The 26,438-nt window shown below is 44.2% G+C and overlaps 1 protein-coding gene and 2 long non-coding RNA genes across 6 annotated transcripts in view; 1 reads left to right on the plus strand and 2 right to left on the minus strand.

Moving 5' to 3' along the window:
• The window catches only part of CPPED1 (calcineurin like phosphoesterase domain containing 1), a 625,662-nt gene that overhangs the window by 155,587 nt on the left and 443,637 nt on the right, over positions 1-26,438 (minus strand). The gene's annotated exons all lie outside the window — the stretch shown is intronic.
• LOC143924543 (uncharacterized) lies at positions 14,347-15,280 on the minus strand. Its single transcript, XR_013261886.1, has 3 exons — positions 15,127-15,280; positions 14,690-14,823; positions 14,347-14,549 (listed from the first exon to the last, which is right to left on the minus strand). It is a non-coding gene; the product is annotated as an uncharacterized LOC143924543 (long non-coding RNA).
• LOC143924544 (uncharacterized) lies at positions 15,478-16,386 on the plus strand. The gene is made up of 3 exons (XR_013261887.1): positions 15,478-15,616; positions 15,920-16,053; positions 16,184-16,386. It is a non-coding gene; the product is annotated as an uncharacterized LOC143924544 (long non-coding RNA).

Below are 26,438 nucleotides of genomic sequence, written 5' to 3' on the forward strand. Positions count from 1 at the left end.
CTACTGCAGGGCAGCCCCTGAAACAGAGGTCAGGAACCAAGGGGTAAAACTTGTGAACTCTATCAGGGGTGAGATACCACTGCGTGTGTAGTTTCACCACAGTGTCCTTTACAGCCATTGATTTGGAACATCCATGCATATTCTGAAACATATCCCGCCAATACTCAGGCGAGAACTCCGTGGCTAGATCTTTTTCCCACAAGCACATAGCCCTGGATTTCTCTGGTTGTTGGGTTTCGATAAGGTACTTGTATAAAGTTGAGATTATGCCTCTATCCCTGGAGTGGCGATAGCATATGGATTCAAACTGTGCACTGACGAGGACATGAGGGGTTCTATAGTGCGTTTGAAAAAAATGGCGAATTTGGAGGAATTTATAAAATTCCCCACTTGGTATCTCGTATTGTGTACGGAGCTGTGAGAAAGAGATGAAATTGGCGGTATTGTTACAAAGAGCCCGTAAGGTGACCAAAGATTTCCGCATCCACCATTGGAAGGTGCTAGGAGATTCAAAAGCAAGGGGAAATCTCCCATCACCCAAAAATGATGCCATTCGGGGCCTATCAGGGCATAATTTAAATTTGGGATGATAAAGAGACCAAAGATAATAAGAACGGCTAACAATAGTATTAAGGGAGGCCAGGTCTCCCGGCTTCAATCCCTCCTGCCACAGGAGGCCCGGGAGGAAATATGGACGTATTGACTGAGTTTCAAATTGCAGCCAAGGAACCCCAACAGTGGGGGCATGCCATTGTGCTGTCTGGGCTAATCTAGCAGCCAAGTAATACAGCCAAATATAGGGTAATCCCAGGCCACCCTGCGGCATAGGTCGATGTATTAGGGGTTTCCCGAACCTGGGTCGTTTACTCTGCCAAATGAAGGCGTTAACCTCCCTCTGAAGCCCGGTGAGAGATTGGTGGGGGGAAGTTGGCGCCGTATATGTCCTTCAGGGAAGGGGCTAAGTGAATACCGAGGTATTGCAACGTGTGGTTAGAGAAGGAGAGTCCGAATGAGTTTTGGAGGTTAGCTATCTCCTGAGGGGTGAAATTGACAGGGAGGGCAGAACATTTGGCCAAATTAACACCTAGTCCCGAGAGCCCCTGGAAGGAACGAAGGATCTCAAGAAGGTTAGGGAGTGAAATCAGAGGGTTGGGCAAAAACATGAGGACATCATCCGCATAGAGGCTTATTTTATACTCCCCCTCCTCCTTCAAGTACCCTCCTATGTTCGGATTGGCTATAATTGCCCTTGCCAAGGGCTCCAGGGCCAGGGCGAATATCAGAGGGGATAGGGGACAGCCCTGGCGGGTACCTCTGCCTAAAGAAAAAAAATCAGATGAGCAACCAGGGAGCCGTATTCTAGTCTGGGGCCTATGATACAGTGCCTTAAACCCATTCACCTACGAACCCAAACTTAGCTAAAATCAGATCTAAATACGGCCATAAAATACTATCAAATGCTTTATGAATATCCAAACCCAAAATTAAGACTTTGCGAGAGAAAAGATTTGCGTCCTATATTACATTCGTGGCTAATCTAATATTATCTGTAATTTGCCTACTGGGAATAAAACCTGTTTGTTCCGGGCCTACAAGGGTACCAATAATGGGAGCCAATCTGTTTGCTAAAATTTTCCCTAAAATTTTAATGTCGTTGTTTAAAACCGAAATAGGTCTATAGTTTTGGGGCAGGGAGTGGTCCTTGTTCGGTTTGGGGATCAACGTCATATTGGCAGGCAACATTTCATCAGGGAGTTTATGCCCTTGTAATGTTTGGTTAATAAGTTTTGTCAATCTAGGGCCTGGTGTCTGGGAAAACTTTTTATAGTATAGAGAGGTATAGCCATCAGGGCCAGGGGTGGTCGAAGATTTGAGTGTTTTAATAGTGGCAATGACCTCTAGGTCGGTACAGGGGGCGTTTAAGTTATTGAGCTGAGACTCCGAGAGGGAAGGGAGGAGAAAAGAGTCAAACCATTGGTCAAAATTATGGGGCATAGGTTGCGAGGGGGGAGATAACAGAGTTTGGTAGAAGGACGTAAAAATTTGCAGTACCTCACTAGGGTGAGTAACCAGGTGGCCAGAGTTATTTCTTAATTTATAGACATGGGTGGGCTGTAGGGATTGATGAAGTTTATGGGAGAACATGCCCGAGGCAGTGTTACTGTGTAAAAGGAACTTGGCTTTGGACCAGCGCAATGATTTCTCCGTATGTTCTGAGAGTATAGTGTCCAATTCGGCCCTCTTTTGGTTGATTAATAGAAGGGTATCAGGAGAGTGCGTGCTGGCATGGGTCTGGTATAGTGTACGTAGATCCTGGGTGAGTGTCTGAATCATTGCGATTTTCTGCTTTTTCTTGGTGACTGCAATCTCAATTAGGTGGCCACGAAGTACTGCTTTATGGGCAGTCCATAGGACTTGAGGGGAGACGTCCTCTGTATCGTTAATATTAAAATAGTCTTCTAGGTGTCCTGCAATGCGGGTGTAAGTTGTAGGGTCCGACAGCAAAGAGTCATTCAGCCTCCATGAAGCTATTGTAGGGGAAAGGCCGACGTGAGATGTATGGAGGGCCACTATTTGGTGATCCGACCAGGGGCAGGGGTGGATAGTCGTAAGAGCTGAGTTGGCTAATAAAATGCAAAAATGTAGTCTAATCTTGCGTAGCTATCGTGGGGGTGGGAGTAATGCGTATATTCTCTAGCGCCAACATTCAGTGCCCTCCAAGTGTCAATAAGTTGTAATCTATCTAATGCTCTTGTGAGAAATTTAGGGAACGCTTTAGCAGTGTGATGTTTTACTTCTGTCCACCGAGAGTCTAGCCACTGGGTTAAAATCCCCTCCCTCGATCAGATGGGAGGAGATGTATCTATCCAGTGTCCGTATAAACACATTATAGAAAGCGCCTTGCGCTGTATTTGGAGCATACAAATTAGCAATAGTCACAGCCTTACCCTGTAATATACCCTGAATAATAAGGAATCTGCTATCAGGATCCCTGTATATGTGGGAGGATTCAAACTGGACAGAATTACGGATAAACACTGCAACCCCTCTGGCCCTGGACTCAAATGTGGTACAGTAGTGTAGTTTGTAAGATTTATCAAAAAATTTCGGGCAAGCCACTGAAGAGAAATGGGTCTCTTGTAGTAAAATAATATCTGCACCCATTTGCTTATAGCAACGGAAGGCCTTCCTCCGTTTCTGGGGGGAATTTAATCCCCTCACGTTATGGGAAATAATATGCAAACCCATGTCTTCCAATAGCTATAAATGCACCTCTGAAAATTTCATGGGGAAAGTTCGGTATCTTATATCTGAGTCCAACGCCAGAGGAGCCACCAATACCCATCTCAGGGAACAGTTCTCCTAGATTGTAGCCATGACCAGACCTCCAACTGTTAGTAGAGCCAAAATCAGATAATATACATATACAGACTTGATATCAAGTAGTAAAGTCAGCATAACAATAAAACAGATAAACAAAAAAGTAACTTAAAACTCTATGGGGTCGGGGTGGGGAATCCATCCTGACCAAAAAATGTATCCAAAGGATCCTCCGGCCCTTACTTCCACCTGCTCCACTCGCACCCCACCGCAAAGGTGGATAAGGAAAAAAAAAAGTCCAGGAGGGTACAACCCTCAGTCGCAGGGTTCCAGCCAAAAACAAAAATAAAAAAAGTAGGAGATTAGGAAATATTATTGGGCTTGCCACCTGTCCAGAATTGTAGATTGGAAAATACACGCCTCTACGAAAGCATGGGTGCATCTGGAAAACACACTTTCACTAATTCCGACGAGACATTTACCCTGGTTAGACCAGAAACATATCCCTGTGATCTGTAAACAACACCCGTTAGTAGCGCCTACCTTACAAGTGTTTAGATCAGTGTGTCAAACACAAGTCTCCTCTCACCGCAGCCCACTGACGCCCATCAGACATAATCCAGACTTCCCAACTGGCCAATCCGATACATTTCTTAAATCCATATGGCCTCACCCAGAGGTACTCACCTGACATTTTTTTGCCAATGGAAATCTTTTAACGCTTTCAAGCGTGCCAAGTAATGACCCCAGACGGTCGATCCCACAATGGGTGTACTTCCAAATTAGACACTTCTTAACCTATCATCAGCAACAACAAGATTTTTCTAGATCACTCACCCCTTTTGAATCTCTCTGTGACACGATGGAACCACAAAGACACCTCATATCCAAAATATACACCATCTTCTTCTCGGAATGTAAACCCAAATCTATTAAATCCTCTCGCAGCTGGGAATCAGATCTGGCCTTACATTTGACGGACAATGAATGGGAAACCATATTCTCCCATATACACAAGGGGTCTGTCAACGTGTCAGTACAAGAAAATGGTTTCAAACTCGCCGCAAAATGGTATAAAACCCCGTCTCAGTTACACAAATTTATCCCTCATGTACCCTCTACATGCTGGAGATGTTCTCAGGAAGAAGGAACTCTCCTTCACATTTGGTGGTCCTGTCCCCGTATCCAACCATTCTGGACGGAGGTCCACCGCCTCACATGCAAAATTACCACCCTTCCCATTGAATTTTCACCAGCACAACTACTTCTCCATCATACCTCGATTACAAGAACAACATATCAAAGATCCCTGGCCCAACATCTCGTTAATGCAGCGAAAATGTGCATCCCGGTCCTTTGGAAATCCAGTGTCCCCCCCTCCATTACAGACTGGTTCCAACGTATCTCTAAGGTGGCTGAGATGGAAGAACTTATACACCAAACAAAAGATTCTCCACTCAGCTACTGGAAAGTCTGGGCTTGTTGGCATCACTTTCGAAACTCATCGGAATATGCAACGTTACTTTCCTAAATCTTGGCATTCACATCTCACTTTTACCGCTTCCTGGGTGCATGTAATTAGCACATACAACTATGCTAAGTATTATAACAACCTTTGTCCCTTCCTTGGAAGAATCCACAAGAATGTAAGCATCTAAACTCCTCGGTATTTTGTTGACCTACTATTTTTGCCATTGTGTTTACATGTTGTTATGGTCATTCAGTTCTTTAAAATTAGTCAAGTTATTTACGAGTATTGTATTGTCATAGGGGATTATATCCCTAATAGATTCATCGTGATTGAACTACTTATTTTGTATTTGATGTACTCTACGCCTGTTAACAGCTCTGTTGATTCCTCGTAATATTTTCAATAAACTTTTGGAAAGAAAAAAAAAAAAAAAAAGTAGGAGAACCCCGGTCCAATGGGAGAGCTAGTGGTAGAAATCAAGCAAGGGGATCCAGTGGGGAGTGGTGGGCAAGTATGGAGGGGGGGGGGTAATGTGAGTCAAAAAATCAGGAAACTATCTTCTACGGGGGCATGGAGAAATAAGGTAGTGAACATGGCCATGTCCAGTAAAATCAGGAGGGGAAAGGGCTCAAGCATGTCACGAAGGGGGGAAATATCTCAGTTCAACCCCTTATGGTGGCATGTAATATCTTGTTGCAATTGCCCTGACTTAGTGAAGAACTCCGTATATTTCGGGTTGTGGTCAGATTTCCGGCAATGGTTGCACCCCCCACACCCTAACATTGTTCCTTCTGTTGCGGTTGTCCAGGTCTTCCAAATGATTCTGGAGCTGGACAACCGTGTCCCCCAGTAACTCATGGTCTCTCCGGAGATCTGTATAGGCCAAGTGAAGTTCATCATGCTTGACTTCTAGGAGGTCAGTTCTACCTCCCAGGGACGCTAGCTCTTGGGACAATGTGCTAGTCGATTTGTGCAATTCTGCCTGGAATTTCCTGGCCAATCTGTCATACATATTAGCTAAGCTGTCTTCCAGGTCGGCTTTTGTTAAGTGTGTATCCCCAGTACCTGTAGGAGAGCCCGCCGACCGCGAGGCCTCCGCATCTGTGTAGGTCTGGGCGCCATCTTGGGACATCTCCTGTCTTTCGGTGACCCGCAGAAGATAGTTGGTAAGAGATCGTTGAGCGGTTTTCCGCTTGCCTTTCTTGGACGTCGGCATGCACGAGTGGTCCCGCAGGAGGGAGAGGCTATTTGTGAATCGATCTGTGATCGGAATCATCCTGGGGAGTGCTTTAGATTCTCCGTCGCCCCCGGAGCTCCTAAGCTTAGCTTCCTGCTCGCTCTGCGCTGCGCATGCGCCCCCCTTCACAATTCGTTTTGAAGTAGTTCCGAAGCTCAGATTTGATTTGGTGCTCATAGCATTGGTTAGTTAGGAGAGATGAATTCAAACTCCAAGAGGGTGTGGTTTTTCGGTCGAGAGTGTGGGAACAATTTAATAGATATGGGGGCATGGTCTGACCAAGTATTGATACCTATGCGAGATTCCGAGGTAGCCAATAAGATCTTTTTTGTTTGTGAGGAAAAGATCAATCCGAGAGTAGGAACCACTAGTAGAGAATAAAAGGTATAATCGCGCTCAACGTAATGCATGCATCTCCAAGGATTGTATAGGTCCTTAGTGTTTATAAAGGATGACGGTTGGCATCTGTCTGGTTTGTGGAGTCCAAAGAGGGGTCGACAATAGCATTAAAGTCACCACAAAAGTACCAATGGTGTGTTTTTGTATGGCTGAAGTCTATCTCTTAGTTTTTTTGTAAAATTTCCGTTGGGAGGTGTTGGGTGCATATATGTTCACTAAAGCAGGGGGTGATTATTGACAATGAGATAATTATGAATCTACCTTCATCATCTGTTTCTACATTACTTAGTGTAAAAGGACATTTAGGTGCTGATAGCTATCATCACTCCACTTTTTTTTCTCAGCGTTTTCAAAGAAATATTGGGAATATTTTTTGTGTGTACAAGAGGGGGGTTTGGCCTTAGAGAAATGAGTCTCCTGCACAAATAATAGATCTGCGTTATCGGATGATGCTTCCTTCCAGAGGAGGTTTCTCTTAAATGGTGAATAAAGCCCTTTGGCATTAATGGATGTAATATTGATGGACATGTTAATAGGTTTTGGAGATCAGACTGCAGTCCTTGAGCAAGATTATAGCACCTTATACACTGTATTGGTAAGAAAGCCTTTTAGGATATCGCAGCTGAAAATTATGGCTTAGTCACAAATATATGCAAATGTCAAGAGCACCACAATTGTGGTGTAATTCACACTACGTAACTTATGTTATGCAAATATGCAACAGAAAACACATGCAACAAGGAAATAAAATAAAATATGTCAGAGGATAAATTGAATGAGGAAATTGTAAATGGTAATGTTCACCTGAGTGTGCTTTGCACACTATTCAGTTGGGAGTAACATGAGAATTGTACAGATTTCTCAGGCAGGGAATTTCCATGCTTGGGACAAGTACTCTGGGATGATAATTATCCTTTGTCCGCTTGGTTTGGTTTAGGTTGTGGAGGAGATGAGGAAATGGCGTGGTTGCTCGAGGCAGGAGATGAGGCAGAGATGGGAAGAAGGCCCCAGTTAGTTAGCTTTTTGTAACCATCTTTAGGTGACAGGATTGGGATGATTTTTTGTTTGTATGTGACCAGTTGTTTGGTGGGGTAACCCCAGTGGTAGATTATTTTCCATTCTTGGAGATTTGATGTGACTGGGGCGAATGACCTGCGTAGTGCCATTGTGGTGGGAGAGAGATCCATGAAGAGAGATAATTTGGAATAGAGTGCAGGTAGAGTGGTTCTAGCTGAATATAGAATTTACTCTTTTATATGAAAGAAATGTATTCTGGCCAGAACGTCCCTGGGAATTTCCGGAGGAAGGTATTCGGGTTTTGCGATTCTATGTGCATGATCGATGAGCATGTTGCGAGGAGTACACGGAAGGAGAGTGGAGAAGAGCTGTTGTAGGTATTCTTTAAGCTCAACGGGGGGGGGGGGGGGGGGGGGGGTACCGTCTCCGGAATACCTCTGAATTTTATGTTGTTGTGTCTCGACCGGTCTTTGAGGTCAGCGGGTTTCAGGTTAATACTTTGGATTTCATCGGAGTGGTGGCCATGTGCCTCAAGGAGCTCATTGTGCGCTTTGCTCATTTCAGACATGTGTGACTCTACGGTGCAATTTCTCTCCTCTAAGCAATCAAGCCTCTCATGCACTTTGGATAGAGACAACTGCAGCCCTCTGTTTAGATCTTGTTATGTGAGCAGCATGGATTTTTAACATGCTTTCAGATACTGGGTTGTCAGTGACTGGCATGGCAGCTAATGTGGATACATGAGAGGGTTCCCGAGTCGTGTGGTCTGAGGCATTCCAATGAAGTCTTTAGGCTAGAGGAGTTTTATTGGGAGAAATGGCTGGAGAGGTGGCAGTTCTCTTACCTCTGTCCGCTGGGACATCTGCAGGGTGTGTGGGTGCAGGAGGAAGACTGTCCATCTCTTCTTGCTCATTCAGGTCTGTGGGCTCTGAACGCCGCTGTGTCTGTGCACCATCAATGAGAGCCTGCCTCTGTGCAGTGTCTGAGGGAGACATGCAGGCGGCACCATTTTGGCTAGATCGCAGTTCCATGAGGGGGTAGTATTGAGTGAGGCGGAGCAGTAAAGGTGGCGGATTTCTCCTCATAGACATTACCGAGTGTCCCACAGTCTTCCCCTCACAGAACGAGGGAGAGGGGCAGAACTAGTCACGCTGAGTTGCCGTATACCACTGTCTTGAAGCGGAGTTCTCGTCTCAGGCAGCCATCCTGATTTGTGGCTAGCCACGCCCCTTACATATATTTTTAATGACAAATGCCAGAATTTGTAAATTAAGAGTTTGTGGGGTACTAGATCAAATGCTTTCACAAAATCTAGATCTACTACATTCATAGATTTTCTTCTATCCAAATTAGTTCACCTCACAGAATGTTAAAAGGTTGGTCTGGCAAAAGCAGTCTTTCATTAATCCATGTTGACTACTACTAATGGTACTATGTTTATCAGCAAAAACTCAGATATGGTCCCCTAACATTCTTTCCAATAGTTTACATACAATTGATGTTAAAGTGATACTAAAGTCTTGCTTTTTTTTTCCTTCGGGTCCCTCACCAGCGCTCCTGGCCCTCCTGCCGATTGCCCCTAAAGCAAGCAGCTAGCTATGGGGGCACCCAAGTCGAGCTGCTCTTCTGTGTCTATTCAGACACAGAGCCGTGGCTCAGCCCTGCCCCCTCTCTCTCTCCTCATTGGCTCCCTGACTGACAGCAGTGGGAGCTAAGACCCCTTTCACACTGAAGGCATTTTCAGGCACTAAAGGGCTAGAAAATAGCACCTGTAAAGCACCTGAAAAACATCTCCCCTGCAGCCCCAGTGTGAAAGTCCGAGTGCTTTTAAACTGGAGGGGTGCGCTTGCAGGACGTTAGAAAAAGCCCTGCAAGCAGCTAAAGCGACACTAGAACTAGTGGCACTTTACCACTAATGTGGACCGCTGGCAGTGTGAAAGAGGTCTGATGGCACCTGCTGTGTGTCTCAGCCAATCAGGAGAGAGAGTCCCGGACAGCCGACTCTCTTGTGAAACATTGCTGGATCAAGATGGTGCTCAGGTAAGTATTAGAGGGGCTGAAGGGGGCTGCAGCACACAGAAGGTTTTTTATCTTCATGCATAGAATGCCGGAAGGTAAAAAAAGTCTGCCTTAAGATTCACTTTAAATTGACTGGTTTGTAGTTTCTGGGTACACGTCTGCACCTTTTTATGACAAATAGGTACCATGTTTGTTTTTTTTCCAACTGCTTGTACCATTCCAGTCAGTAAGCAGTCATTAAAAATGAGGAATAATGGTCTGGCCATGTAATGGCTCTTCATTCTATGAGAACTTTCAGGTGCAAGCCATCTGGTCCTTGTGATTTATTCACATTATGTTTTTGCAGTCATTTTTGAACATTGGCTTCTGTCAGCCACAAGGATGTAAACATAATGTCATATTGTCATTAGCATCATCTTGTTTTTTTATACCCCTCCTTTTTGCCCATAATAACGGAATACAGTTGCCTTCTCCCTGTCACCTGAGGCCAAGCCATAAATACGGATGTAAAATATACTATGCCACGAGTGCTATTTGATACCATAGGCATAATTGTAGTATAGAGATTGGACTCCTTTTATTGTATCACTTGTTTTTTTTTTTGTAAAGAAATTTTTTGGAAAAAATGTATTTATGTGTAAATTACAATTTACTGGCTTAGACAATTCAGTTTGTAAATAAATCGAAAACTGGATAAGACACTGTATTCAGAGAGTAGTGATTAATGATTCATACTCTGAATGGTCTAATGTTATTAGTGATGTACTCCAAGGTTCAGTGTTGGGATCCTTACTTTAAAACATGTTTATAAAGGATATAGGGTCTGGGATTAAAAGTACAATTTTTGCAGATGACACCATGCAGTGGAATTAGGTCCTTACAGGATGTCTCCAACTTACAAGCTGACCTAAATGCACTATTAAATTGGACAACTATGTGGCAAATGAGTACAACAAATGGAAGAAAGAAATGGGACTTTATATGAGGCAAGTCATTGAATGCAAGTGTCTCATATAAATGCAAATGTCAAACCCATTTCACTGGCCGTTTGCCTTGCCTCACACATTACATTGTTTTTTCCTTTTATGGACATATTGGTTTTTGTTTTTAGCAGTTTCACTATTGTGCTTTGGAAATCCTTGCTTCCAAATAAACATTTGCTTATAGACCACAAGGCTCCCATTCCATCAGTTTATATAGAACTGGGACTAAGTTACTTTCACACAGATGGTTTGTGGGTCTTCCAACAGGGACCACAAACCCCATACAATTTATTGGCTAACTGCATTGTGCCATCTATGGGCTCATAAAAGAGGTCAGTCCAAGGAACATTGTGATTTTTATCTACACTCAACTGGGCCCCATTAGGCCATTAGAGATCACCAGGTTGAGGTTTTTGAGCTGAAAAAATGGGGGTGTTGTCAATATTATCAGCAGTCCAGTCTCCTGTGACCATTCAGCTGCAGACCCTCTATCCTGGACAATTTCAACCTGTCCAACCTGAATTTGAAGCACTCTTTTTCTCCAGTTGGGGTTTATTCTGTGTTGTGGTGGAAAAGGATCTGGGCGCTCTGGTACAGTAGGTGCCGCCGATATTGTGTTACCAGCGCGACAGTATCGCGCTGGTTCCCGGCGACAAGCTCCTCTAACAAGCATGATCCCGTTGCGCTGGCTGCAATAGGAAAATGTCATTTTCCTATAGCAGCCAGAGCGAGGCGATAACGTAGCCTCACTCATGAAGCCTGCATGCCTTCTCGGGGGCATACCAGGCCCTTAGGTCCAGCAGGGATTTTAAGGGGAATCCCCTTTGCCGAAAAAAAACGGCGTGGGGTCCCCCCAAAATCCATACCAGACCCCTATCCGAGCACGCAGCCCAGCCGGTCAGGAAGGGGGTGGGGACTAGCGAGCGGCCCCCCTCTCCTGAGCCGTACCAGGCTGCATGTCCTCAACATGGGGGGTGCCTTAGGGAAGGGTGGGCCGCGCGGCCCCACCTCTGGGACTGTGACATCGTAAGGGGACGGGGTCACCATGTGACATCACCCGGTGACCCCGTCCCTTGTCCCTATATAAGTCGCCGCGCACCGCGTCGCTGGCATTGCGGCCGGAGAGAGCGTCGAGTCAACATCTCCAGAAGAAGAACGGAAGGCGGCGGTGGCGGCGACAGAAGACCGGGCCACCACTAGTAAAAGAGCTGGAAGAAGAAGCGGTGGCCCGGCAAGAAGAACCGAAGAGGGGGACAAGACCCCCGAAGTCGGAAGAAGAGGGCGGCGACGGAGAAGAAAGCCGGGCTCCTCCGCTAGCAAAAGAGGTAGCAGAAGATAGAGGAGGAGTCCGGCGAGAACCCCCTACCCCATACTCATTCACATAGGGTGGGGGGCCGGGATCTGGGGGCCCCCTTATTAAAGGGGGCTCCCGGATTCCGATAAGCCCTCCGCCCACTGACCCCGACAACCAACGGCCAGGGTTGTCGGGAAGAGGCCCTTGTCCTCATCAACATGGGGACAAAGTGCTTTGGGGTGGGGGGCCACAGGGGCCCCCCTTCCCCAAGGCACCCCCCATGTTGAGGGCACGCGGCCTGGTACGGCTCAGGAGGGGGGGCGCTCGCTCGTCCCCAACCCCTTTCCTGACCGGCCGGGCTGCGTGCTCGGATAGGGGTCTGGTATGGATTTTGGGGGGAACCCCACGCAGTTTTTTTCGGCGAAGGGGATTCCCCTTAAAATCCCTACCGGACCTAAGAGCCTGGTATGCCTCCCAAGGGGGAACCCACGCTGTTTTATTTTACATTTGGCGTGGAGTTCTCCCTTAGGATTCATACCAAACACAGTGTCTGGTATTGGCGGGAATCCAATTCGGATCCCCACACCAGTGTCAATCCGGCCAGCGATGCTTGTCGCTTATCGGGAAATGAAAAGAAACATTTTTCCTTTCCCGATGCGAGCCAGCTCGGCGCTGGCTCCCGCGACGGAGCTCATAGGGTGTCAATCTTGCCGCTAGAAGCGGCGAGATTGACACAATATTGCGGTCACCTACTGTAATTAGTATAAATTGTAGCTGATAGTTGTCCATATCCCTTAAAGAGGAAGTAAACCCTGGTGGGTTTTACTTCCTCTTTATTTCCCTGCAAAGGTAAAGCATTATGTGTCACTTATCTGACACTGAAGCCCGCGCGGTCACCATTGTCCCCATGAGCAGGGAGCTTCCATCTTCGCTGTGACTGGCCAAAGTTGCGTGATGTCACTCCCGCGCATGTGGGCAGGAGCCGCCAATCACGGCGTGACCCCTATTAGAAGCGGCATGATATGCCCTTTCTAAAGGGTGCATGTACCGTAGTCATCACCACTCTTAATTTTAGTAAATATCTCCTAAACCATATCAGGTTGAACTGGATGGACTGGTGTCTTTATTCAACCTTACTATGTAACTATATGTAACTATGTCTATCTCAAGCACCTACAGGTAAGCCTTAATATAGGCTTTAATTGCACATACATAACACAGGAACCCTCATAAATGAGACTTTACATGGCAACAGATACTATTACTTAAATGAATTACAATTTAGAATTTTTTTTTTTTTTTTTTTAATTGTACACAAATTCTTCATTTAAATCACTTTTTTTTAATTAACAATATAAAATTTGAATGGCTATTTAGATAAGTAGACAATTTATAAAGAATCAGAAAGTTCCCACTTGAAAACACCAGGCAGAATGCCTAAAAGAAAGCACACCCAATACTTTTTGAAATGAGCTTTTGTAATCTATAAGGGTGTATTTGGTGTAGAAACAAGGAGAACTGTTCTATGATAAAAACATGTCAGTAAAGAAATTGCCAAAAATGCAATATGTTACATATTTACCAACAGGCTTCTTTTTCATATTTTTTTGTATATAAATCTGTATATCGCCAATACCTGTTTAGTTATAAAGAAGTTAGAAGTTGGAGATAGCCACCGTTAAAAACATGAGGAAACATAAGCATTGTCTTCTGATTACCATAAGGGGGGGGGGGGGCATAGAGGTCACGGCACACAGCCTGTGATCTACTGGGGTCAGTCAGAGCCAACACAGTAGAGAATGCAAACAATGCTCTGCTTAACCACTTGACCACTGGGCACTTAAATACCCTTAATAACCAGACCAATTTTCAGCTTTCGGTGCTCTCATATTTTGAATGACAATTACTCAGTCATGCAACACTGGACCAATATGAAATGTTTGTCCTTTTTTTCACACAAATGGAGCTTTCTTTTGGTGGTATTTAATCACCGCTCGTTTTTTTATTTTTTGTGCTATAAAAGAAAAAATACAGAAGTCTGTATAAAAATGAATTTTTCTTTGTTTCTGTTATAAAATTTAGCAGATTAGTAATTTTTTCTTCATAAATTTTGGCCAAAATTTATACTACTACATATCTTTCGTAAAAATAAGTACAAATTGGTGGATATTATTTGGTCTTTGTGAAAGTTATAGAGTCCACAAGCTATGGTGCCAATATCAGAAAATTGATCACACCTGAAGTACTGATGGCCTATTTCAATTCTTGAGACCCTAACATGCCAGAAAAGTACAAATACACTCCAAATGACCCCTTTTTGGAAAGAAGAAGACATTCCAAGGTATTTAGTAAGAGGCATGATGAGTTTTTTGAAGTTGTCATTTTTTCCCACAATTCTTTGCAAAATCAAGATTTTTTTTTTCCTTTTTTTTTCCACAAAATTGTCATATTATCATAGAAATAAGTTGGTCCACACTATCCCAGAAACACATTACTGTTATAGGTACCTCATCCCCTAATGATTCTGCAAATATTGTATCCTAAAAAAGGAAAAAAGGGGGGAGCAGGGGATTTTTATACGGTACAATCAATAGAGAAACAGAGATTTCTTTTAAAAGAATTCATAACTTTTTTATTTAGAAATGTATTAAAAATATGTTTTGTAAAGACAATAACAGCAAATACACTCATTGTACAAAAAATGCATAGCTATAGAGTATAGGGGATCCTGAAAGTGTTAGTTGCTGAGACTGATCGTACTTCCTCCCGACATGTTTCGCATTTGTGCTTCTTCAGGGGAGTATGCAACTAACAATAACATAAGGAAAAAGTTTAAGAGTACAGAATGTACATATGTGCCGTACAATTAAATACATATATAATATAGGACATTTATGATATAAGAAAATAGTCTCAATGTGCTTAGTCCAAGGAGGTGCAATGCTTACCCAGGTATGTAAATTCCAAGCATCGCAACACACAAGCCAATAGATAGTGGAATAGATGGCAAAAATTGTGGGACAGGATCAAATGGTAAAAACACCCTAGCCCAATGCAGGGCATAGATGGAGGTAAGCAAGCGCTACAAAGATCAAAAACAGAAATTTAGAAATGAATACTGAGTTTGCAAATTTCATACAGATATTGAAAAGTGTTACATTGTAACAAAGGAAGTAAACGATATAATTCCCTCAGTTGTATGAGGGGGTTGGGGCTGAAGAAAAAAAGCCTCCACATTAAGACAAAAAATACTGATTGTTTAAAGAATAAAACAATTAATTATAATTATAATTAGAATTAAGCCTGATTAATGTATAAGTTGTAAGTAGTAACTGTTTGGAATATGTAACTAGTACGCTGTAAAAGAAAATAAAATTGTTTTTACCTGCAGTAATAGTAAGAGATGAGAGGATTAATTCCATGTAATGATATTGATGCAATACAGATGCAACAGATCACAATGAACAAATCAATCGACTCATTACAGTGTTTTTTGTAAGCTACAGAGTGCAGCGCTATGCTGCCACTCTAAGCTTGCTGAACCTACAAGCAAATAAGAGGAAGGATAAATAAGTATATATAGATAGGAAAAGATGTTACAGCAGTATAAGGTTAAAATGAGGAAGTATATTTACTTCCTCATTTTAACCTTATACTGCTGTAACATCTTTTCCTATCTATATATACTTATTTATCCTTCCTCTTATTTGCTTGTAGGTTCAGCAAGCTTAGACTGGCAGCATAGCGCTGCACTCTGTAGCTTACAAAAAACACTGTAATGAGTCGATTGATTTGTTCATTGTGATCTGTTGCATCTGTATTGCATCAATATCATTACATGGAATTAATCCTCTCATCTCTTACTATTACTGCAGGTAAAAACAATTTTATTTTCTTTTACAGCGTACTAGTTACATATTCCAAACAGTTACTACTTACAACTTATACATTAATCAGGCTTAATTCTAATTATAATTATAATTAATTGTTTTATTCTTTAAACAATCAGTATTTTTTGTCTTAATGTGGAGGCTTTTTTTCTTCAGCCCCAACCCCCTCATACAACTGAGGGAATTATATCGTTTACTTCCTTTGTTACAATGTAACACTTTTCAATATCTGTATGAAATTTGCAAACTCAGTATTCATTTCTAAATTTCTGTTTTTGATCTTTGTAGCGCTTGCTTACCTCCATCTATGCCCTGCATTGGGCTAGGGTGTTTTTACCATTTGATCCTGTCCCACAATTTTTGCCATCTATTCCACTATCTATTGGCTTGTGTGTTGCGATGCTTGGAATTTACATACCTGGGTAAGCATTGCACCTCCTTGGACTAAGCACATTGAGACTATTTTCTTATATCATAAATGTCCTGTATATTAATTGTACGGCACATATGTACATTCTGTACTCTTAAACTTTTTCCTTATGTTATTGTTAGTTGCATACTCCCCTGAAGAAGCACAAATGCGAAACATGTCGGGAGGAAGTACGATCAGTCTCAGCAACTAACACTTTCAGGATCCCCTATACTCTATAGCTATGCATTTTTTGTACAATGAGTGTATTTGCTGTTATTGTCTTTACAAAACATATTTTTAATACATTTCTAAATAAAAAAGTTATGAATTCTTTTAAAAGAAATCTCTGTTTCTCTATTGATTGTACCTTATAAAAATCCCCTGCTCCCCCCTTTTTTCCTTTTTTAGGATACAATATTTGTCATATTATCAGTTTATTTCTCACACACAGCATATGCATACCACAAATTACACCCCAAAACACATTCTGCTATTACTCCCGTGTACGGCGATACCACATGTGTGAGACTTTTACACAGTGTGGCCACATACAGAGGCCCAACATGCAGGGAGCGCCATCAGGCGTTCTGGAGCACCCAGGACAATTCTGACATTTCTCTCCTACATGTAAAAATCATCATTTATTTGCTAGAAAATTACATAGAATCCCAAAACATTATATATGTTTTTTTAGCAAACACCCTGGAGAATACAATGGTGGTCATTGCAACTTTTTATCTCGCACTGTATTTGCGCAGCAATTTTTCGAATGCTTTTTTTTTGAAAAAAAAAACAGTGTTGTGCTTAAAAAAACAAAAAAACAAAGTAAAGTTAGCCCAATTTTTGCATAATGTGAAAGATGAAATTACGCTGAGTAAATAGATACCCAACATGTCACTCTTCAAAACTGTACACGCTCAGGGGGGCGCATGCGCGGCACGGTGAGGAGAGGACGCATGGAGTGAGAGCTCCGTGAGTCGGTGAGAAACAGATACCTCCCCTGGGGGATTTCAGCTTGCGAACCCGATCCTTTTCAGCCTATACCCCTAGGGGACTCAGAGGTGCATGCCGACACACAAAGCCCGCCGTGGGAAAGCTACACAGAAGTCCCTAACAACTTACCTTCTCCGGACGAGAGAGCAGAGCGGGATGTCGCAAAATGGCGCCCAGCCTCCGCACGCTCAGACAGCCACACCAGGCCCGAGTCCCCCTCCGGCGTGTCCTATATCAGCAAGTGAGTACTCAGTGCACCTTACTAAAGCAGAGCTGGACGCTAGCCTCTCTGCCATGTATGAAAAACTTGCCAATAAGTTCCAGGTGGAACTTCACAAGTCCACCAATACGCTAACACAGGAACTAGCAGCGCTGGGGGGAAGAACAGACTTATTGGAGACTAAACATGACGAACTGCAACTAGCATATTCTGACTTGCGGAGAGATTATGACTCCATTACTGACACTGTCACCCAATTACAGTCTAATCTCGAAGATTTGGACAACCGAAATAGGCGCAATAATCTCAGGGTGAGAGGAGTCCCGGAGCAGACCACAGATTTGCTCCCAGCTATTAAGAGACTGTTTATGTCCCTTTTACCGGACTCCCAAGAAAGTGCGTTTGCCTGTGATAGGATACATAGAGCGTTGCGGCCTAAACCCCCCGATGACAAGCCTCCCAGAGACATTGTGTTGTGTCTTAAGGACTTTCTTATTAAAGAGGAAATTCTGCGAGCATCCCGCAATACCCCTAATATTCAGCTGGATGGCGTTAGAGTCCAAATCTACCCTGACTTATCCCCAGCAACCCTGGAAAAAAGAAGGAACCTAAAGGAAGTTACCTCTGCCCTACAAACGGCGAGAATCAGATACCGCTGGGGATTCCCCTTTAAATTGCAGGTTCCTCACAATGAAACAACCTACACGGTCACCACGCTACAAAGTGGAAAGGAATTGCTTATCAAGCTCGGTCTTTTGGCTCCCAAACAACCTCAGAGGCTTCCATCCACCCCTCGCCCTTCGCCTATCTGGGCTACTCCATCTCCTCAGAGGGATCGTAGGCGACATCGTCAAGAGCTCCATGACCTGCAACTGTGATCATCATGGAGGATCTACATGAGTGGCAAGCTTCCTATACCTCAGTTCTTAGTGGAGTTTCCTGGTATACGGTCAAGGTTCCTTTTTTTTATATTGTTTTCTTTCCCCCTTGGGCTTTTTTTTTTTTTTTATATATTTTTTTGGATATCATTTTTTCATAAGGTTCTACACTGTTGGCATCATCTATGCTTGGACTGTTCTCACTGCTCCCGCTTAAGTGACCCCCTGCTCTACATTATCCACAACTGGTTACTCCAGTCTCTGCCATTTTCAGGGCTTGGGTCCCGGATTTTGGGCCCTGGGTTCTGGGACTGCACTGGTCATTAGTGTAACAGTGCCTCATATATAGAGCATTGGACTTTAGAGTCCGTTTGACTTATGACTGTTTGTTTTTCTGTCGGGGGAACCAGCAAGTTAAGTTTTGGTTCTGGTATACCCCCGAAGCCATATTATTTCATTACCGTTTTGTTTTCTTTATTCTTTGGTTTATCTATTTGCTCATCTTGTTACTTACCACAAGTGTGTTTTTGGTCTTATTTTTTTGGGTGCCCTACCACTCTGGTATGTTTTGCTCGGTGTTCCTGACATGCTTTGTATCATTTATGTGCATTATGGAGTTTGTGATTAGTTCTGTGGGTGAGACCCCGTATACTCCTTCACCTGAGAGCCAAACCCTGTCGAGACCCAGTCCCTACTTTTATAACTACTCTTCCCACATGCTAACGTTTGTCATCATAGTATCATGGGACTTAGAGTAGTGTCACATAATGTGGAAGGCTTTAACGCCCCTCACAAGCGCAGGAAAGCATTTAAACAATATAGACATGTTGGGGGGGATATTTTGTTTCTCCAAGAAACGCATTTTTCAGAATCGAACCACCCAAGATTTTTTGACCGCCATTATAGGCAGCATTATTTTACCACGTTTAGCTCCAAATCCAGAGGGGTTGCTATTTTTTTCAGAAACTCGGTACAACTTGATGTTAGACACATGTATAAAGATCCCTCTAGTAGGTTTATCATCCTACAGGGGTTACTGAATAGTAAGGAGATCACATTGGCTAATGTATATGCACCTAATGCCTCACAAGCTTCTTTTTTTGCCTCTTTCTTTCAGATTCTGGACAGATACCTTTCTCCCCACCTGTTGCTCGGTGGTGACTTCAACTTGGTGGCGCATTCTAAACTGGACAGAAGCCGAGTTGTGAGTACAGCTAACGCCTTTCCGAGGTCCCTTGTCCGTCTGCTCAGTTCCCATCAATTGCTTGACACATGGCGAGCCCATAATGTGGGTGCCAGAGACTATACATTCTACTCCCACCCTCATGACAGCTATTCCAGACTTGACTATATTTTCAGTACCCCAGTTTTATTAGCTAACTCAACAAATGCCTGTATTCTCCCATGTCCCTGGTCTGACCATCAGATAGTGACGTTCTCTGTATCACACATAGGTATCTCACCGGTCAATGCCTCTTGGCGTCTTAATGACCCTATTCTTTCTGACCCGGCCCTAGTAAAGGAGATTGCTGACCACATTGACGACTACTTTAAATTAAATGCCACCGACGACATCTCCCCCTCTACACTGTGGGCCGCCCACAAAGTGGTTATCCGGGGCCATCTGATTTCCCTGGCAGCGACACGGAAAAGACAGAGATTGCAGGATATCTCTAGACTGTCGGATGAATTAGCGAAACTATATCATGCGCATGGCCATTCTCACTCTCCCGACACGTTTGCGTTGATTTTGACGAAACGAACGGAACTTGATACACTTCTTTCTGAGCGGACGGAGAAGGCGCTGAGGTGGTCAAAGGCCAAATTCTTATTGCACAGTAACTCGGCTTCTGCGATGTTCACCAGGAAGGTTGAACGCTACTATGCGACCGCCACACACCTATAAGCTCAGAAATGATAAGGGGGAAATGGTTACCCATCCCACAGAAGTTTTGGGGATGTTTTCCAAGTCGCTAAGTGTGCTGCCCTTCCAATCAATATCCCAGAAAATACTCTAACGGGCATCCAATCGAGCTTTGGATTCACATTATGCAGGGACACATTACCATACTTAGGTGTGAAGTTGGCTACTACCCTCCCAAAACTATATTTAGCAAATTACCCCAAAGTCTTTGCACACGTTAAGCAGTTATTACATTCGTGGGATAGATATCATATTTCTTTTATGGGTAGAATACAGGCTATTAAAATGTCTATTCTTCCGAAACTTTTGTTTTATTTTAGAGCCCTGCCCTTATACGTCTCGTAATATGATAGATGGTATCCAGAAGGAGATCAATTGGTTCGTCTGGCGGAACAAAAAACCTAGATTACACAAAATGCTTCTTTTCAGACCAGCTGACTTCGGAGGTCTGGGGCTCCCACATCTGTGGCTATATTATATCGCGGCTAGGTTGGTGCAGATGGCTCAGTGGCATTATCCCCCGGTGGCAGTTCCATGGATTTAATTTGAGAGATCCTCGGTGAGTCCATTCTACCTCCCGGGTCTTTTGTGGATTGAGGAGATCCGCCCCAAACAATTAGCCTCTTTAAATGGAGTGGTGGCACAATCCCTTCAACTTTGGTCTCTGTATAAAAAAAGATATGCCCTGTGTCCACCCTGCCCCGGCCTAGCCTCTTTCCTTGGTGACCCCAGATTCCCAACAGCATTTTCATCGCCTGAGAGCTTTGAAGGCTGGTCTCAGAAGAACCTTACTACCCTAGAGGCGCTGTCCCAGGAACCCCCTTTTAGCTCCTTTGCGCATTTGCAAGAACAGTTTGGGATACCTAGGGGGGATTTTTATAAATATTTACAGGTTCGGCATTTTTACACCTCTCATTACCAGGCGAAGGGGCTTCCCCCACCTAATGTCTTTGAAAGAGTTTGCAAGTCCTCCTCCAGAGATCAGGGTACCATCTCTTTGTTATACCAATCTCTTAATGAAGTGAAGCTCTCTGCTAAGTCTCAAGCCATGCTGGGTTGGGAGAAGGAAATTGGTTTTGAACTAACCCCAGAGGTGTGGGTAGATATGATCACAAATATGCAAAAATGCACGAAGTCTCTGGCAGTCAGAGAAATAGCTTTGAAATTGCACACAAGATGGTATTACACCCCCTCAAGGTTACACAAGTTTAGCCCTCTGGTCCCGGGGAGTTGCTTCCGTGGATGTCCAGAGGCTGGCACCTTCCTCCATATATTTTGGGGCTGTGGAGTGCTCAAGCCCATATGGCAGCAGGTTGCTGATAAATTGTTCCAATTCACGGGAGTTCGGATAGATATCACATGCCAGATGGGCCTCTTATTTGCTGACATCCCGGGACTGACCCCCCCAGCCCAGAAATTGGCCCATACACTTATCAGTGCAGTTCACTGGACTGTAGCGTTACATTGGAGATCATCAGCAGTCCCTTGGGAACAAGTTCTGCGACGTATGGAATCGATCAAACTTATGGAACGTCTACACCACACTTTGATGGATTCCATGCCTATCTTTGATAAGAAGTGGGCCTCATGGTCGTCTCTTCAATAGATGGCCTTCCGACCTGACAGGGTAGTTTGGTACGAACATAACCGGTAGCACTCACTTGTGGTTGAGTTTTTGCTATCTTTTTGTTTTTATTTTCTTTTCCTACTTTCCTCTCCTTTTTGTTTTCTTCTCAATGATGTACTTTTTACCGATATGCAATTTTATATCACCCTGATGGGTTTAGCATTTCAGCTTGTATACGTATTGCATGTTTACAGAAGTGTATTTTTTTATGCTATTCTCAATGTAAACTACTGTACACATTGGATCTTTTCTTGTACATGCCTTCATACCTTTAATAAAACGTTTGTAAACAAAAAAAAATTGTACACGCTCGTGGAATGGCGCCAAACGTCACTACTTAAAAATCCCCATGGGCGATGATTTAATTTTTTTTTACTGGTTATATGTTTTGAGTTACAGAGGAGGTCTAGGGCTAGAATTATTGCTCTCACTCTAACGTTCGCAGCGATACCTCACATGTGTGGTTTGAATACAGTTTTCATATGTGGGCGGGACTTACGTATGCGTTCGCTTCTGCATGCGAGCACATGGTGAAAGGGGCGGTTTAAAAAAAAGAATAATAATTATTGTTCATTTTACTTTATTTTAGTTTGACATTTTTTTCCCCAAAAATATTTTTTTTTATCACTTTTATTCCTATTACAAGGAATGTAAACATCCCTTGTAATAGGAATATGGCATGACAGGTCCTCTTTACAGTGAGATATGGGGTCAATAAGACCCCGCATCTCACCTCCTAAGCTGGGAAGCCTGAAAAAAAAAAAAAGATTCTGGCTTTGATCGTATTGGCGAGTCGGTAGAAGCACCGGAGGGCGGCTGGGTATCTCAGAGTATGGTGTTGCAGAGTATTGCGTTGCAGAGCATTGCAGGGTATTGGCGGGTGTTGCAGAGCATTGCAGAGTGTTGCAGGGTATTGGCGGGTGTTGCAGGGTATTGCAGAGTTTTGTAGGGTATTGCAGAGTAATGGCAGGGAATTGAGGGGTTAAATTTCGGTGAGCAGCGATGTGGGTACTGCAGATGCAGCCCACAGCGCTGCTGACACTGATCTCTTCCCCCTCCGCTGTACCGATCGGTACAGAGAGGGGGAGGGAGGAACCGGCGTCATATCATGACGCCGGTTTGTTTACAAGTGATCACTCCGTCATTTGACGAGGCGATCACGTGGTAAACGGCCGCGATGAGCGGCCGTTTACCGTGATCCGTGATGCCTAGTTGGATACATAAATGCATGTGTGTGTATATATATATATCCAGCTCAATCTTAATCCTGAAATTAAGTACAGCAGCTGAAGAGATTTTTCACAAATCTGAGTGCGTTGGCAGCCACGTGACAACATCCTACCTATAGATTTGCGCCGCTCTGCCTGCTCCATTTGCATAACACAGGGAGATGGGGGCAGGTTGTCTGATGGCTGTGGTGGCCCAACATAAGCCCCCCTCTATCTTCCAATTAATATTGAAAGATCCCCTTAGGATTTATATAGATAGCTCCATGGATATTTCTGTCCATTTTCCCTCTGATCAGCATAGCAGTGCTGTACCAGCACTCTAAACATTAGGTAAGCCTCTCCTTGCTGAATGTAAAGGTCAGTATTTAAAGCAGCTTGGCAGTCCACATTCACAAAGGGTTTCTGATTGTTGTGTAGGTCTGCAGTTGTCTCCTTTTGGGAGACATTTAGCCATCTGATCACTTACTTTTCAACTAAAATTTTCTCCAGAGGCTGAGGTATGGTGGCATAAGAGGCATGGTGGGATCAGAGGCATGGTGGGATGGAGTGATCAGAGGCATGGTGGGATCAGACTGGTATGGCAGGATCAGAGGCTTGGCGGGATCAGAGGCATGGTGGAATCAGAAGCATGGTGACATCAGAGGGATGGTGGAATCAGAAAAATGGTGGCATCAGAGGCATGATGGGATCAGACTGGCATGGTGGGATTATGGGATCAAAGGCATAGTGGGATGAGGCAGAGGGGTGATGGTAGTGGAGGGATGGGATCAGTGACACTGGCACTCCCCTGCTATTAGTGTCAGTCGATTCCCCATCCACCATGATGCTCAGTCTGTCTTCCCCCTTTCGGCGCCTCCTGCGATTCCTCTCCTCATGTCGGGTCTCCTTCAGCTCCTGCCCCTACACTGAACTGGCTGTCAAGCTCTTCAGCTGAGGAGGGGGGTGGGGTGAGCTTTATCCACCATGCAGGCTCTGCCTCTGTGTTTCGTCAGGAGAGGCAGAGCACTGCACGGAGCAACAGATAACATCATAAAAAAAAAAAAAAATCAATTCAGCCACGTTGCAGCATCAGTGCAGCATCATGAATGTTCGAATCGCGATGCACAGATGCTGCGATTATATTCAACTTCACATACGGAAAGGCTACACAGTAAGAGCTGTGAAAATGTTTAATAGACACCCTCAAGAACTAATTTTGGCCAGCTCAGTAGCTTGTTTTAAAAAAAGAGCTGAATACATTCCTATATGCCCAAAATATATCTGTATACAAATCTTTAGAGGTGATATCCCCTGGATCAACTACCCCTGGCGCTTAGGTCCTCCGGAAAGCGCAGAACCGCTGAGCGTCCGTCTCTTCGCCCCCTCAAGCACGCTGGGAAGCCCCATTGATAGGGGATTCTTGCAGCGTTCATAGCTTCCGTTAGAGGTTTCAAGAGCCTCCTTCTCCTCAGTGTTTCCGGGGCTAAGTCTGAGAACACTCGCAGCTCTGCCCTAAGTTTCTCCATTATTTGCCCTTTCTCCTCTGCGTGGTGGAACCTAGCTATCACATCACGTATGGCATCCTTACTTACTTCCCCGCTAATTGCAATCCTATGGACCCTGTCAAACTTTATACTTTCAGTGGGCTCCTTTTGTAACAACGGGTTAAAGACCTGCTGTACTATTTTGCCCAACTCCGTGGCACCGTATTTTTCGGGGATACCTTTAATGCGTACATTCTTCCTCCTACTCCTATTTTCTTGGTCTTCTAATTTGTATAGGAGGGACCTATTTGTTCTCTGGAGATTCTGTACCTGTTCTGCTATCTCGTCTATCCTAAGCTCCTGGTTGTCAATTCTATCTTCAATCTCTTCTACCCTCTCCAATACACGACCTATATCTGCACGCACTCCCGCTATTTCTGTCTTTAGGGCCACCTCCATTTTTGCGAACATTTCCCCCAGCATCTCTTTTATCAGAGTGGTTTCCACTTGGGGACTTGATCGCAAAGTCCCTTCCTCGGACGCAGGCTCTCCTATTGCTCTCTCCTCCTCTTCATCCCTTTGGCCTCTGGCAGAGCTTTGTATTGTGGGGCTTGTCCCTTTCATCCCCCCACTTTTAGTCCCATCCGTTTTGGCTCCTTTACCTTCCTCTCCCAACTTCTGTCTACTCGGGCCTGACCTCCTTCCCACTCCTTGCTTTGGGCTTTCCTGCCCCACCTCTAGCGTACTGGAGTTGGTGATATTACTTGCCATGTATCTCTGAATCCCTCCGGGGCTAGATACAGGAGGGGCACTTTTACCCGCTTTTGCCTTCCCCCTCATTTTTTCCCCCTACTTTTCTTTCCAACACTATTTCTAGGACTGTCCCCCCTTTCTGTAACCTAGACGTCCCTTCAGCGGGACACGTATAGACCCCTGGGATCCACCCGTGTCCCCTTTACACATACATGTACAGCAATACAAATATAAACCTTCGATGTACTCATTAGGTAAATTAAAGATAAGGGAGTGTAAGACCCTTCTAGGCAGTCAATCAGTGTGTAGACAAATATCTCCTGAAGAGGTCAGGGGGCCAAAGTGAATCGTCTATTCTAGGGTATGTTGGTACATCAGGGTCTTCAAAATTTCTTCAGCTGCCAGTCATGTACTCTCCTGTCGCCTTCGCGTTTCCCTCCTCCTAGGCTGGAAATTGTTTGTTGTCCTCTGCCTTTGGCTCAGTAGGTAAAATAGAGTCCTTCTATAATGTGGGCACGACTCCTTCCCAGGTCTCCACTTTAATCCTGCTACTTCTTGGGAGGGACACAGGTGTTTAAATACTCTCCCCAAACAGAATTATGGGGGGGGGAAACAAAAAAAAAAAAAAAACCCAAAGAGATAGAGAAAAAATCCTCTTAGTCCAGGCCTAGGAATGCGATGTTAGGGAGGCCCTCTAATCCACGAAGGGCCAGGAAGAATGTAGGTGCTCTGACTCCCCACTTTAATGGACCCAGGGGCCGTTTCCTTGTAATTGCCACAGTCCTTCTTTCTCTCACCTTTCAAACATATGGAACATATGGAAACATATGGAGTACCCTTACTCTTGGGGTTAAGTACAGTCGGAGTGTAATTTGAACCCTTCTAGGTGCGTAAACAGAGGCTAGTATACGCTGGTATACCCCCGGAACGACCTATATATTATCAGGGCTAGCCACAGTCTTTGACTTTATTGCTTATTGCTTAATATATCCGGCCCGCATAGGCATGTGGGAAATAGCAGTATACTAAATACAATAATACCTTCCAGCAGCCTGTGGGGGATATGACACCTTCTCCCTTCTTGCTAGCTTTCTTAAATCAGTCAATTTGGCTATAGTCCATCAGCGTTCCCATTCGCCATCTCCGTGACAATCATCCATTTGTTATAGCCCTTTTTAGACAGTCTATTCACTTCATGCGCCTAGCCATTCATCCCTTCCCCGTCCGGTACCTTTCCTCTGCAGTGTTGTCCTCTGCAGCTTGGCTCCACTGGCTCCTGGCTCCGCTCCGCCGCCGCCGCTCTTCTAA

The sequence above is a fragment of the Lithobates pipiens genome, unplaced genomic scaffold (genome assembly GCF_037356315.1).
Source record: "Lithobates pipiens isolate NorthernLeopardFrog02 unplaced genomic scaffold, aLitPip1_a1.2 Scaffold_22, whole genome shotgun sequence".
Classification (NCBI taxonomy): Eukaryota; Metazoa; Chordata; class Amphibia; order Anura; family Ranidae; genus Lithobates; species Lithobates pipiens.